We start from the raw sequence: 14496 nt of genomic DNA, 5'->3' as shown, positions 1-14496 counted from the left end.
CTCTTACTTATGTTATCCCTATAAAAACCCTTATCTTATTTCATGGAGACAAAATGACTGAAGACAAAAAGTTGTTTGAACCTGAATAAAAAACTTATTTTCCCTCAACAATCTTCATATTTTAAGTAAGTTGCTTTCAAGCTGCAAGCACTGAAATTTGGGTTCTATTGGGTTCCCACATTTATAGGAGTTTGAGCAACTTTTATGATCTCTTTTAATAATAAAACTCAGGTTGACAACATGAAATGAAATACTCTCTCAGACCCTGAACATTCCAGTTAAAATAATACAGGGGCCAGAGCAATAGTACAGCAGATAGGCTAAATACCTTGCATGAAACTGACCCATGTCAAGCCCCTGGCATCCAGTATGGTCCTCTGAGAAATTATAGGAGTGATTTCTGATAACAGAGTCAGCACTGCTAGGTAATGCTCTAAAATAAAACAAAATATAAAAAAGAATAAAATAAAATAAGACAATTTTAGTTACTTTTCCTGAAATAATGATTGTCATGAGTAATGATTTAGCCAGGTTGTGAATTTCCTCAGACCTAATATAAGTTTTTTTGGGAGCCTGTGTATCAATCAATTAAAAATTAAATATTTCTTCCTATTTTATGCTGAATTGTTTCTTAATTTTTCAATTTTTATCATAAATTATTACAAAAAATTGCTATAGGAGATAATTTTTAAATCTATTAAAAACCTAGTATACATTTCTAGTAATGAACAAAACTCACCGCTGTCCATTCTCTTCCCTTTTCTCCAGTAATCCTGTTTAGGTGTTCCAGAAACCAGTCAAGTCACAAAACCCTCCCTCAGTTGAGGAGAAATGAATTTGTGCTGGGCAAGAGAAAGATGGACTGGGCATAGTGGTGTATGTGGGAGTTGGGGAGGGGCACTGGAGTGGTCCTGCTTGTGACACTGCTACCCTGTCTTGTACTGTGACTACTTGGAAAATTGTACTGGGGGCCTGCCAGCTGTCACCCCTGGGATTTGGTTGTATCCTCCTGCTCACCCTCACCAATGTGTATTCTGGCCAGGAGCAATAAGACAGCTGACTCAGTGGGAGTTTGTTCTTTTGCTGGATGAGAGCTCCAGTTTTTCTTTTCTGTGGAAGTTGTTTTCATCTACAAACCACTTCATTCTGTTGTTTCTAATTCAAAATAAAAGTAATAAAAATGTAAACAAAAATGCTCAATTACTTCATTTATAATAATCCTAATATCAAGATATGTAAAAACATTTAAAATGTATCTTCTCCTTATCTATACCAGTTTGTGACTTCATGCAACTTTAACCTCTAAAAATCTAATTAGCTTTTCATTGTTACATAGTAGTCTCCTTTTCACTTCTGTACTGTGATGTATATTTCTATTTTTATAGTTTTATGCATGTATCTTTCCAACACTACACTCAGCTCCAGAATGCCCGCTTCTCTCCACCAATATACAAAACCCCATCTATCTACTCCCTTCTCTCCTAACAAGCTCAATTGTTCTTTGACCATTTTTGGCTTTCTTACTATATTTTCTGATGTCCCAAATATATTTCAATTGACTCAACATTTTTTTCCTTTGCCCTCTGTTCTGCAGAATAACAGGCACATTTAAATCTAGATTGTTAAAGTTTAGGTCTGTTGGTTATTTTTGGCATTTCTAAAATAATTTTATTTACAATATAGTGATTCAAAAGTATATATATTTTTAAATAATTCCTTTATTTAAACACCATGATTACAAACATAATTGTAGTTGGATTTCAGTTATAACGAGAAAACTCCCCTTCATCGTGCAACCTTCCCATCACCAATGCCCCTATCTCTGCCCTCCCCATCCCCTACCTGTACTCCATACAGGCTTTCTATATCCCTCATTCATTGACATTGTTATGATAATTTTCAGCATAGTTATTTAACTGCACTTACCACTCTTCGTGGTGAGCTTTATATCTTGAGTTCGTCCTTCTGATCCTCATCACTAGGAATTATTTTAATGTATTTATTTTTTCTTAAAACCCATAGATGAGTGAGATTATTCTGTGTCTCTCTCCCATTGACTAATTTCACTCAGTATGATAGATTCCATGTACATAGGAAAATTTTATCTCTCCTGACAGCTGTATAATATACTATTGTGTATATGTACCACAGTTTCTTTAGCCATTTATAAGTTGAAGGGCATTTTGATTGTTTCTAGAATCTGGCTATTGTAAAAAGTGCTGCAATAATTATAGGTGTGAGGAAGGGATTTTTGTATTGTATTTTTGTGTTCCTAGGTTATATCCATAGGAGTGGTAAAGCTGAGTCAAATGGGAGCTGAATTTCCAGTTTTTTTGAGGAATCTCCATATTGTTTTTGATAAAAACTGAAATAGATGGCATTCACACCAGCTGTGAATGAGAGTTCCTTTCTCCACACATCCCCACCAGCACTGATTGTTCTTGTTGTTTGTGATGTGTGCCAGTCTATTTGGTGTGAAATGGTACCTCATTGTAGTTTTGATTTGCATCTCCCTGATGATTAGTGATGTGGAGCATTTTTTCATGTGTCTTTTGGCCATTTGTATATCTTCTTTGAGGAAATGTCTGTTGATTTCTTCTCCCCATTTTTTGGATGAGGTTATATGTTTTTTTCTTGGTAAGTTCTTTTAGTACCTTGCATATCATAGATATTAGCCCCTTATCTGTGGGTGGCTTTTGTATCGTAGGCATTATTTCTTTTGAGGTGCAGAAGCTTCTCAGCTTAATATAATCCTATTTGTGTTTCTCTGCTTCAATTTGTTTGGAGAGTGCTGTTTCTTCCTTGAAGATGCTTTTAGTTTCAATATCCTGAAGTGTTTACCTACGTGTTGTACTATATACCTTATGGTTTCAGGTCTGATATCAAGGTCTTTAATCCATTTGCATTTGTCCTTGGTGCATGGTTTTAGCTGGAGGTCTGAGTTCTTTTTTTTTTTTTTTTTTTTTACAAGTGGCGGACCACTTGACCAAACACCACTTGTTGAAGAGGCTTTCCTTGTTCTATTTTGCATTTCTTGCCCCTTCATCAAAAGTTAATTGATTGTATATCTGAATACTCATCTGTTCCACTGATCTGAAGGTCTGTCTTTACCCCAATACCATTCTGTTTTAATGACTATTGCTTTGTAATAAAATTTAAGTTGGGAAAATGATGCTTCCCATATTCATTTTCCCAAGGGTTGCTCTAGCTAATCTTGGCTGTTTGTTGTTCCAGATGAATTTCAGGAGTGTTTGCTTGAGGAGTGTTTGATTATAGGTATCCTTAGAGGAATTGCATTAAAACTGTACAATGCCTTGGGAAGTATTGCCATTTTAATGATGTTAATCCTCCCAATGCATGAGCAGGGTATATGTCTTCATTTTCATGTACTTCTTTTATTTCTTGAAGCTGGGTTTTGTAGTTTTATTTGTATAAGTTCTTCACATTTTTAGTTAAGTTGACTCCAAGCTATATGTGTTTGTGTGGCACTAATGTAAAAGGGACTGCGTTTTTGATATCCATTTTTTTCTATCATCTTCTCTATCATTATTGGTAAATAAAAAGACAATTGATTTTGGGTGTTAATTTTGGAGCCTGCCACATTGCTATATGAGTCTGTTGTTTTTAGAAGTTTTTTAGTGGAGTTTTCAGGGTTTTCTAAATATAGCATTAAGTCATCTGCAAACAGTGATAGCTTGATTTTTTTCCTTCCTGTCTAGATCCCCTTGGTATATTTTTCTTGCCTAATCGCTATAGCAAGAAATTCCAGCAGTATATTGAAGAGTAATGGTGAAAGAGGGCAGCCTTGTCTTGTACCGGATTTTAGAAGAGAGGCTTCTAGTTTATCTTCATTGAGAATAATATTTAACATTAACTTGTGGTAGATTGCCTCTACTATATTGAGAAAAGTATCTTCTATTACCATCTTGATGAGAGTTTGTATCAAGAATTGGTGTTGGACTTTATCAAATGCTTTCTCTGCATCTATTTATATGAGCATATGGTTTTTATATTTCTTTCTGTTGATATGATGTATTATGTTGACGGATTTACATTTGTTAGACCATCCATGCATTCCTGGGATGAAATCTACTTGGTCCTGGTGAATGACCTTCTTCACGAGGCATTGAATCCTTTTTGCCAGGATTTTGTTGAGGATCTTTGCATCTGTGTTCATCAGGGATATTGGTCTGTAGTTATTGTTTGTTTGTTTCTTTTCTTTTTTTTTTTTTTTTTTTTGGTAGCATATCTGTCTGGTTTTGGTATCAAGGCGATGCTAGCTTCATAAAACTGCTTGGTAGTTTTCCTGATTCTTTAATTATATAAAAGAACCTGAAGAGGATTGGTAGAAGTTCCTCTTGAAAGGTTTGATAGAATTTGTTACTGAATCCATCTGGGTCTGGGCTTTTGTTTTTGGGAAGACTCTTGATGGCTGTTTTAATTTCCTCAGTAGTAATGTGTCTGTTTATATACAAGGTTATCCTGGTTTAACCATGGAAGATTATCAGAGTCCAAGAATTTATCAATTTCCTCCAGGTTTTTATATATCATGACATAGAGTTTCTCAAAATAGTCTCTAATTACCCTTTGAATCTCTGCAGAATCTGTGGTGATCTCCCCTTTTTATTCCAAATCTAATGTAATAGATTTCTGTCTCTTCATTTCTTTGTTAGTTTTGCTAGTGGTTTATCTATGGGTGAGACTATTGTGTGTCTATCTGCTTTTGAACATTTTTACAAATGCCTATCAGTTAACTAAATTTCATAAGTGGATAAAATTATATGTATGATAAACGCTATTGTCAAAAAATATATACATTGATTAGACTATTATAAATTATGGGCTTTCAGGTACTTTACACTTTAATGACCTATGAATGTGTGTAAATATACTTGGTTCATGTTCATTCATAATTTTACAAGAATACGGGTTATTCATTCACATGGTCCAGTGGAGAAAGAAGGTATAATAAGACTGCTTTTAGTATTTTTCTTACAGCATCCTTCGGAATTTTTAAATTATAAGAGACACAATTAAGACAAGTTCCATTTTCTCCACATTCTGTCTCCCTATTTACTGCAATACATCTATTGCAAAGCCTTCTATCAATTTCTCAAATTGATAGGACATATTTAAAAAGATGAATATTCTAATTTTTATATGTTGAGAAATGCAAGTATATTATCATATTGCAATGATATTTTAGCCCATATTAAGAATTCAAGGTTTATAATCATATTTCCATGAAATGAGAAATCCTTCAGCATAAAAATTATATAAATATTTTATTCATGCACTCTTGTACGAATGAAGCTATCTGTACCTATATAGAGCCAATCTTCTGCATGAACATAAATATAGAATCATTTATTATTTTCTTCTTGATTGCTTTATTTCTGCACTATTCCTGCCTGACAGTATTGATTTGCTGCATCATCTATTTTTTAAATTTTTGAAACAGGAATATTTTTTATTATTTTCCAAATTGGCTCTAATTTGTAGCATAATTCACTAGTATCTGTAGTGTTCAGAAAAAATACTTTATGGAGAAATAAATTTTACACCATTTACTACTTTATGTATCATAATAAATGCATATTATGCATATTTTCATAGTCAACTTTTATAATAATCTGAAGCATGTGCACATTTTAATATGGTTAGTATCAAAAGAATTCAAGCTAGTATCAATTTATACAAACTATATTTGAGTTAGACATAAATTCAGAACTAGATGCTGTCAAACCTACCCACTTAACAAAATTATCTCCAATCACAACTCACATCGTTCTCCCTTCCTCCTTTTTTCTTCCTCTCTTCTTCCTTACTTTCCTTCCTTTTCCTTTTTTTATTCCAATTTTTTAATCATTTTTCTTTCTATGTTTCTTTCTTTCTATGTTTTTCTTTCTTACTTTCTTTCTTTCTTTCTTCTTTCTTTTTCTCTTTCTTTCTTTCTTTTTCTTTCTTTCTTTCTTTCTTTCTTTCTTTCTTTCTTTCTTCTTTCTTTCTTTCTTTCTTTCTTTCTTTCTTTCTTTCTTTCTTTCTTTCTTTCTTTCTTTCTTTCTTTCTTCTTTCTTTCTTTCTTTCTTTCTTTCTTTCTTTCTTTCTTTCTTTCTTTCTTTCTTTCTTTCTTTCTTTCTTTCTTTCTTTCTTTCTTTCTTTCTTTCTTTCTTTCTTTCTTTCTTTCTTTCTTTCTTTCTTTCTTTCTTTCTTTCTTTCTTTCTTTCTTTCTTTCTTTCTTTCTTCCCTTTCCTTCTTTCTTTCTTTCTTCCCTTTCCTTCTTTCTCTTTTTCTCTTTCAAAATCAGAAGACTTGTCACCCTTTGGTCGGTCCAAAAGCCAAGATTGCGATGTAGATGACTGGCTGCTAGAACCATGACTGGACTGAATATATCTTGAGACCAATAAAAAAGCCCTCGTTTAGGCACAACAACCATGATCCCCAGTTCGAAAGGTCCAGCAGAGACAATTGCAACGGAATGGGGCTTCTGGAAACACAATGAAAGACGCTATCCTAGGTTCCATCCTAGGATCAGTGCAGAGACCAAGACCACCAACCACAGAAGATGGATTAAAATGACATTGAGGGAACAGAACTTCAAGAACCACAAGGAAAGACTTCATCATAAGCCCCACTCCTAGACCTGTGCAGATACTGAGATCTCTAGATACAGAGGTCTTATTTCATCACCCAGGATGGAGCAGAAGTTTTCCAAACACCACGAAAGCACCACCGGTAGAGTAAATGAACCTGAACGGAGTCTATAGTTAATCCCGTGACAATATACCCCAACGGTTGAGAAACTCCATAGCGCTAAGGCCAAGTGAATTCCTTTACGAATGACCCCAATATTTACTGTGCCAGTGCAGGAGGGAAAAAAAGGCAAAAAGCACAAAACATTTTTTTATTTTTTATATATTATATATTATTTTTTCTTCATTTATTATTATTACTATTTTTATTTTTATTTACGTATCTACTTTTTGTCGGTTTCTTTGTTTTGGTGTGATTATTGAAGTTGTTGTCCCCATTTATATTTATATTGTTTTTTTCTTCTTTTCTTTTCTTTCTTTAGGTGCTCTGCCATGTTTTTTAACTCAAGACCATGGCTTTTTTTGTGGTGCCTATCATTATCACTGGAGTGCTTACTGGATATTTGACTCTTCTTTTTGTACTGTTGGGGTGTTTCACCTTCTTTTTCTGCTTCAACTTCCAAACCAACGATGAGAACCTCTAGAAGGATTCTGCCCATTTTCGGCATATTAGACTTTTATCCCAGTTTATTACTTTTCTCTTCCTCAAATAAAACCACATAACTTGAACTATGTAGTCCTTCCTCCCAGTTAGAGGGGGAAATAAGGGAGGCACCAAGACCAAGACTACTAAGTAGTAAGCTAGGTACAGAGGGGACCACATATTCTCGCAGCCCCAGGGGTGAGGGAGGAGGATATGGGAGGTAGTACGAACACGGAGGTGTAGGGAGGACAAATTGGTGATGGGAACCGCCCTGATTTTATGTAAATATGTACCTATAATATTATTGTCAACAATATGTAAGCCACTACGATCAAAATAAAAATTATATTTAAAAAAAAGAAATGCTTCTTTAGCTCTCATTTGAATTGTTTTCAGACATTCTATTCTAGCCTGGGTAATCATCGCACTTAGGATAGTTGCTCAGTATTTGGTCTTGGTGGACAGAGGATAATTGGTCAATTTTTTATTCTTATGATTGAACATTCTATGTATTTGTTTAAATCCACATGATAATACCAGTTTCATAGAAAAAAATGAATTTAAGTTTCCTCTAAATATATTGAACATACCAAGATTTGGACAGTATAAGGAAAATATCACTAAAAAATGAAATGATCCTTGCAAACACACTGAGTTAAAAATAGAAAAGATATAAGTAGCTAAACACAATTCACTGATTCTTGTTTGTCTGCTGAGACTGGCTTACAGACCACAATACAAAGATAATTGGAAAAGGAATATCGGACCGTGTTTGCTACGTATGTGGATTTCAAGGAGGAGGCATAAAAATATAAATTTAGCTAAAATGAATTTAGGAGAGTTTTCTGTTCTAGCCTTTTCTTTGATGCATATTTTGAAAAAAGTTGAAATTTCAAGTATGCAAACTGTTTCACTCCAGGGAAGTTTTACCACTGTAGAATTCTGAAGATGTAAATTCAGTTGCCTTCAGTGAAACTCCAGTGGATCTGGTCTGTTGAACCCAGGAACAAAAACATTCCAATTTTTGAGGAAAAGTACTAGATTTTTCATGATAACAACAATATTATATTCATGTTATAACAAAATCATTATATTTCAGACCAATGTAGTTCAGTGATTCTCATTGTCTATAAAAAACTACAACATTAAACTCTGAACTATAAAATACATATTTTACTTTGAAATATTGACTATGTATTTTAATGTTGAAATAAAGTTACAGGTTTCTATTTGTACTGCAGATTTTTCAGGAATATAACAGAATATAGTTTAAAAAGGCAAAAACTGACTCAACATTTGAAAGTTGGCTGCCTGCCAAAAATACTTTTGCAAAGTATTTTTCCTTTTGATTTAACTTTCAATAATACATTTTAATTTCTATGCATCTCTTTACTGAGCTGAGGTTTATGACTTCTCAAGGAGTCAACTTAGTGTCAGTTTTCTCAATGTGAAAGTATTATCTATTGTTACAATCAAATATACTATATTTCTACTTTAAAGGAATGCTTGTATACTGTCTTATAACCTATAGGTAAAGAATCTAAACATTTTAACTAAGCCCTCAGCTTTATAATATCTCATTATGTTATATAAAGATTCAACTAGAGTAGTTTACTCTGCTAAATTCACTTCCTTATGGATTTTTAGAATTAAATCCTTAGTCTCATTTTGGCTATTATCTAGAGGCTGACCTCAATTCTTTGTCATTTGAAACTCTCACAAATGCAATTTCTTTCATCAAAGCAAGAAAGAGAATCAACTAGCAAGATGAACATCAAAGTCTTTTATTACCTAATCATGGAAGTGATAGCATATCCTATTCTTGCTATATGTTATCTTTTAGAAGTCAAAATGATTGTAAGTCTAACTTGGATATATATTAACGGAACCTCAGAGTCATTTTAAAAACTTACACTAAGTAGGGCCAGAGCAGTGGCTCTGCAATGGAGCTTTTGCCTTGCACAGTATTGACTCAGGCCAGACAGCAATTTGATTCCCCCGGCACCCCATTATGGATCCTGGAGTCAGAAGTAATCAATTTCTGAAAACTTAGCCAGAAGTAACCCCTGAACATCACCAGGTGTGGCCCCCAAAAAGCAAAAAAAAAAAGACTTACACTAAGTGTGTAACTGTAAGACAATGATACTTATAACACTCTCAAGGATATAGTCAGTGTAATATGATTGAATGATCCTATACTTACTCACAGTAAAAGTTTTAATTAACAGTTAACAATTAACAGTCACATTGTTAACTATATAAGAACTTCTTAACATATTTAAAAATTGAAATATCTTATTTGAGCCTCTTCTAAAATAGTTTCATAATCAGAATACGTAAAGATATATAGAGTCAATCACACACATATATGTAAATCCTGATTTGGTTTTAATGATAATGCCTAAATTGGCACTAATTGGAATTTTTTCCCATACACTAAGATTTTTTTAAATATATGAACTAAATAGCAAATTTAGATTAATGCATAAATTTTGTTCTGAGATGTGTATTAGCAGCAACTTTCATGTCTTTTGTACATTTAAACTACCAGGGTTCCAGTCCTTTTAATGAAGAAATAGATAATGGGTATATATATATATATATATATATATATATATATATATATATAAATGTATAGTTAAATAGATAAAATAAGGATAATAAACTCAAGTCAACTATGGGCCCTAAGTTCTTTGTATAATGTTGTATTTGGAAATAGCCATAACATTGACTATTTATTCTCTGTGAATAACTATGATTTTTCTACTACAGTAGAATTAAGTTAGAAAAGTGATAATAGGGGCTGGAGAGATAGCACAGAAGTAGAGCATTTGCCTTGCTTGTTTGGGTCTTGATTTCATTGTTGTTTCCTTTGACTTGAATATTCAGTTCAGTAAATTTTTGAAGACATCAGTTTATCTGAGACCACTTGGCCACTGGTCCCAAAACCTTCATATTTCTTCTTCTCTTTCTCCATTCAATGTCTTTCCTTTTCTTGCTATACTCTACAGTCAAGGGTGTTTAAGACAAATCCCATTTAAACCATTGCACTTCTTCATGCAATTATTCTAAATATCACATATAAGTGATAGTTAGTAATTGTCTTTCTTTTTCTGAGTTACTTAACATAATACCTTCCAATTCCATCTATGTAGCAGAACATTTCATAATTGAATCATTTATTACAGCTGTGTAATATTTCACTGTATATATGTGCCACATCTTCATGATCCACTCATCTGTTGTTGGACATCTATGTTGATTTCAAGTATTAGCTATTGTACTGAGTGCTGCAATTACTAGTGTGCATATTACTCTTTATATATTCCAGAAGTACATGTCCCTACAAAAATATCATGTAGTATTCATGACTACATTGAATAATTATAGTGTTTGGATAGGATGTTCATTTTAATGTTAATATTTTTCCACACCGTTAAAAAGAAATAGGTTTCTAGTTCCTTATGTTTTCTTCTATTAAAAAGTGACTCATAGGGACCTGAGTAATATAGCACAGCAAATAAGCATTTATCTTTCACATGGCTGACCTGGGTTTGATCTCTGGCATCCATTATAATATTCAAAACCTAAGAGGAGTATTTTCTGCTTCAGAAACAAGATTAACTCCTGAATTTCACTGCATGTGTCTCAAACCCTACAAAAAGGCAATTTATAGTCTGCATTGTATGTTATTCACCATCTTCGTTGATTCTCAGCTACTTGATTTTGATTAAGCACCATTATAAGTATATATATATACTTATGATATATATATATACTTATATATTATGTAAGTATATATTATATATATTATGTAGTTATTATATTATTATTAATATATACTTATATACATATATAAGTACTTATATCTCACTTTTTCCATATTGCTCATATATAAAAATAAAACAAATTTTTGCATATAGACTTCAAAGGCTAGTAGAACATTGTGTACATTTATTATTTTTAGAAGCATTATGGTAAGGACTTTAGAATGTTCTATGCTTTATATAACATCTATTGGGAAATAGACAATATTTTCTTTCTATTTTGTTATTTCTTTCCATTTTTTTCCTGACTAATTGCTATCGCAAAGATTTCAAATATATTGAATATAGTGGAGACAGTGGATATATGTCTCCAAATCTTAGAGGAAAGACATTTAGGTATACACCATTTAAATTTTTTATTTTTTATAATCATTAAAAATGATACAGCGCAAGCTGTATGGGTCTGCCTTGTGCATGCTAGCCTAGTACGGACTGCGGATCGATCCCCGGGGTCCCATATGGTCCCCCAAGCCAGGACAGATTTCTGAGGACATAACCAGCAGTAATCCCTAAGTGTCACTCGATGTGTCCCAAAAACAAAAACAAAAAATGATATCTGCAAACTTGTTTATATGACCTTTCTATTTTTGTTAACATATGAGCCCTTTTTCTAACACTTTCTCTGCACTTATTTATATAATTAAATTATTTAAATTTTATTTATATATTTAACCACCAATAACTTACTCAACTTTCTTTCTCTTTCACCTCTAAATTTATTTTATTAGACTTTTTATTTGAAAAGATTTTTATATTTGCATTATAGTCCATAATTAATATATGTAATATGTTTTATCTATATGTAGATTTTAAATGCTAAATGTCATAAAGTTTACTGTAACTATGTATATGTTTTTCTGTAGTTAATATATTTATTATAAATTTTCTTATAATTATTTTTCTTAATTTTTATGTGGCATTTTTCTTTAATGTTTGTATTTCATTGAATTTATTAGAGACATTTATCCTAAATTGGCCCTAGCTTTTGTAATGACAAAGAGGACATAGGTAAATTCTAAGAGTGATCAAGAATGCTGGAACCTTTATTAAGACTTCAATAAACATATAGTTTAAAGAAAGTTGAAATACTTCTTATACCTTCCCACAATTAACAGTTCCTCAGAACTAAACTGGAGACAGTTACCCACTCATGTCTCTTGCTTTGTTTACCACTCATCTGTTGTGGTGCATCTGGGTTATTTCCATAGTCTGGCTATTATAAATAGTGCTGCAATGAACATATGAAGAGAGCAATTTGTATTGTGTATTTGTGTTCCTAGGGTGTATCTGTAGAAGTGGTATTGCTAGATCATATAGAAGCTCAATTTCTAGATTTTTGAGGAATGTTAATATTGTTTTCCTAAAAGTCTATATCCAGTGTTCCCATCATCAGAAAATGAGTGTCCCTTTTTCCAGCATCCAGGCCAGCACTGGTTGCTTTTGTTTTCTATGATGTGAGCTAGTCTCTGTGGTGAGAGATAAAATCTGTGATATATCTATACAATAGTCTATTATGCAGCCATTAGGAAAAATAAAGTCATGAAAAATTTGCTTATACATGGAAGGACATGGAAATTGTTGTGAGTAGTGAAATAAGCCAGAGGGAAGATTAGATATATAATATTCTCAATAATTTGTGATATATAAGAAAAAGAAGACATAATATAATAATACTCAGAGACAATAGAGATAATTTTTAGGAGGTCCAGACCAGGGTAGGAAGCTTACCACATAGAACAATGAGTACAGTTAGAGTATTATAGAGTATATTAAGACAATACTATTTGGAACTGATTACTATGGACAAGAACTCGGTGCTGAAAGGGGAGAAAGAGACATGCAAGGCACACCTTCATTAACAATAGTGGAAACCACAGTGCCAAAAAAAGAGAGATAATCAAATTGCCTGTCCTAGAGACAGTCAGGGGTGTGGATAGGGAGTGGGAGAAAAATGGGAAAAATCACTGGAAGAAAAATTTCACTGCTACAGGATTGTGTACATTATTTGACTGAAACCCAACAACGAACAACCATGGTGTTTAAATAAAATAATTAATAAAAATAAAAGAAGCTTTGCTGTCATTTTTTAAAAAAGTCTCTTACTATGTTATATTGTGATGCAGATGTGCATAGTCAGGTTAAGTATGCAGTGGCTTTAACAAGAAGCTAATGAGAAAGCAGACGAAATTGATGCTAATGAAGAAGAAAAATTCAACATTGAGAAAGGTTGTCTTATGCAAACCCAAAGACTAAATAAAGTTTACGGCATGAAATGAGAAGAAAGAAAAACAGATTGAGCAACAGAATAAAATTATGTTGTCCAATTTGATGAATCAATCAAGGTTCAGTATCTTGGAGAGAAAGATGACCTTATTATAGATGTACTAGCTGAAGCAAAAAAAGAATTAATTAAGGTGGTAAAAGATAGAGCACACTATCAAATGCTGCTAGATGTACTGGTCTTCCAGTTATTGTACCAGTTTTCTGAAACTCAAATGATCCTATGTTTCAGAAAATGGAATTTCATCTAATAAGTGCTTTCGTGAAGAAATAAATACCTATGAACAAAGTTGCCATCAAAAAAATGTTACTATTCAAATAGATCATGAGGCCAATGTACCTGAGGAAATATCTGGTACAGTTTAAATCTCTAATGGGGATCATAAAATAAAGGTTTCTAATGCCCTAGAGCGTCAACTGGATGTCATAGCACAGCAGATGATGCCAGAGTTATTGGGAGCCTCATTTTGTACAAATGCCAGCAAGAAACATGTAGATTAAGTAGGAAAGTAGAGCTATAGTATTCTAATAAAATTCCTTGATATTCCTTGATATTTGAAACAGAAAGACACGATTATGCAGCTGTTTCCTGTTTAAGTGTACTCAGGTTATCAGTAGATATTCTTCTGTTGTTAATTTCCTTGGCATATTTGTTAAGAGTAGAAGGCAATTTTAATTTATATATTCAGGAAACCAAACTCTTATTTTATATTATCAAAATACCAACCTCTAATCAACAAAGTTGTAATAATTTCATGGAGGTGAGGGAATAAGATAGTGGTTGCATAAGTATTAAGTTATCTACTCTTTCTAAGATTTCTGTTCTCCAGGCTAGAATTAGAGGCATATATGGTTTTCTCCTATATTAAGGTTCTGGCCCTCAGGCTTAAAATGCATTGGATCATGAATTCTCCCTAGCATTATATAACTTCATTGTTAATTTTTGGGCCTAGTCCTTTGTTTAAATATGATTTTAAATCTAAGACACACAAATTATTTACTTAAATAAGATTTATGTTAAAATAAAGAGAAAAGTTTAAACCCTATAATTCAATGCAATTTTGATGTAACTGTAGGGTATAATGCTAATCAAAGTGAGTCAAAGGAAGGACATGAGCTGAATAGTATCTCCCATGTAGAGTAAAAGACATAT

At 32.7% G+C, this 14496-nt stretch overlaps 1 pseudogene; it reads left to right on the top strand.

The window, feature by feature from the left end:
• The first annotated feature begins 13167 nt into the window (after positions 1 to 13167).
• Positions 13168 to 13844, top strand: LOC126024509 (V-type proton ATPase subunit E 1-like; annotated as a pseudogene).
• The last annotated feature ends 652 nt before the right edge of the window (positions 13845 to 14496 follow it).

This window comes from Suncus etruscus, chromosome 12 (assembly GCF_024139225.1).
Source record: "Suncus etruscus isolate mSunEtr1 chromosome 12, mSunEtr1.pri.cur, whole genome shotgun sequence".
NCBI classification, from domain to species: domain Eukaryota; kingdom Metazoa; phylum Chordata; class Mammalia; order Eulipotyphla; family Soricidae; genus Suncus; species Suncus etruscus.
Note: the sequence above shows the minus strand (reverse complement) of the source record. Positions and strands in the feature narration are given on the sequence as shown.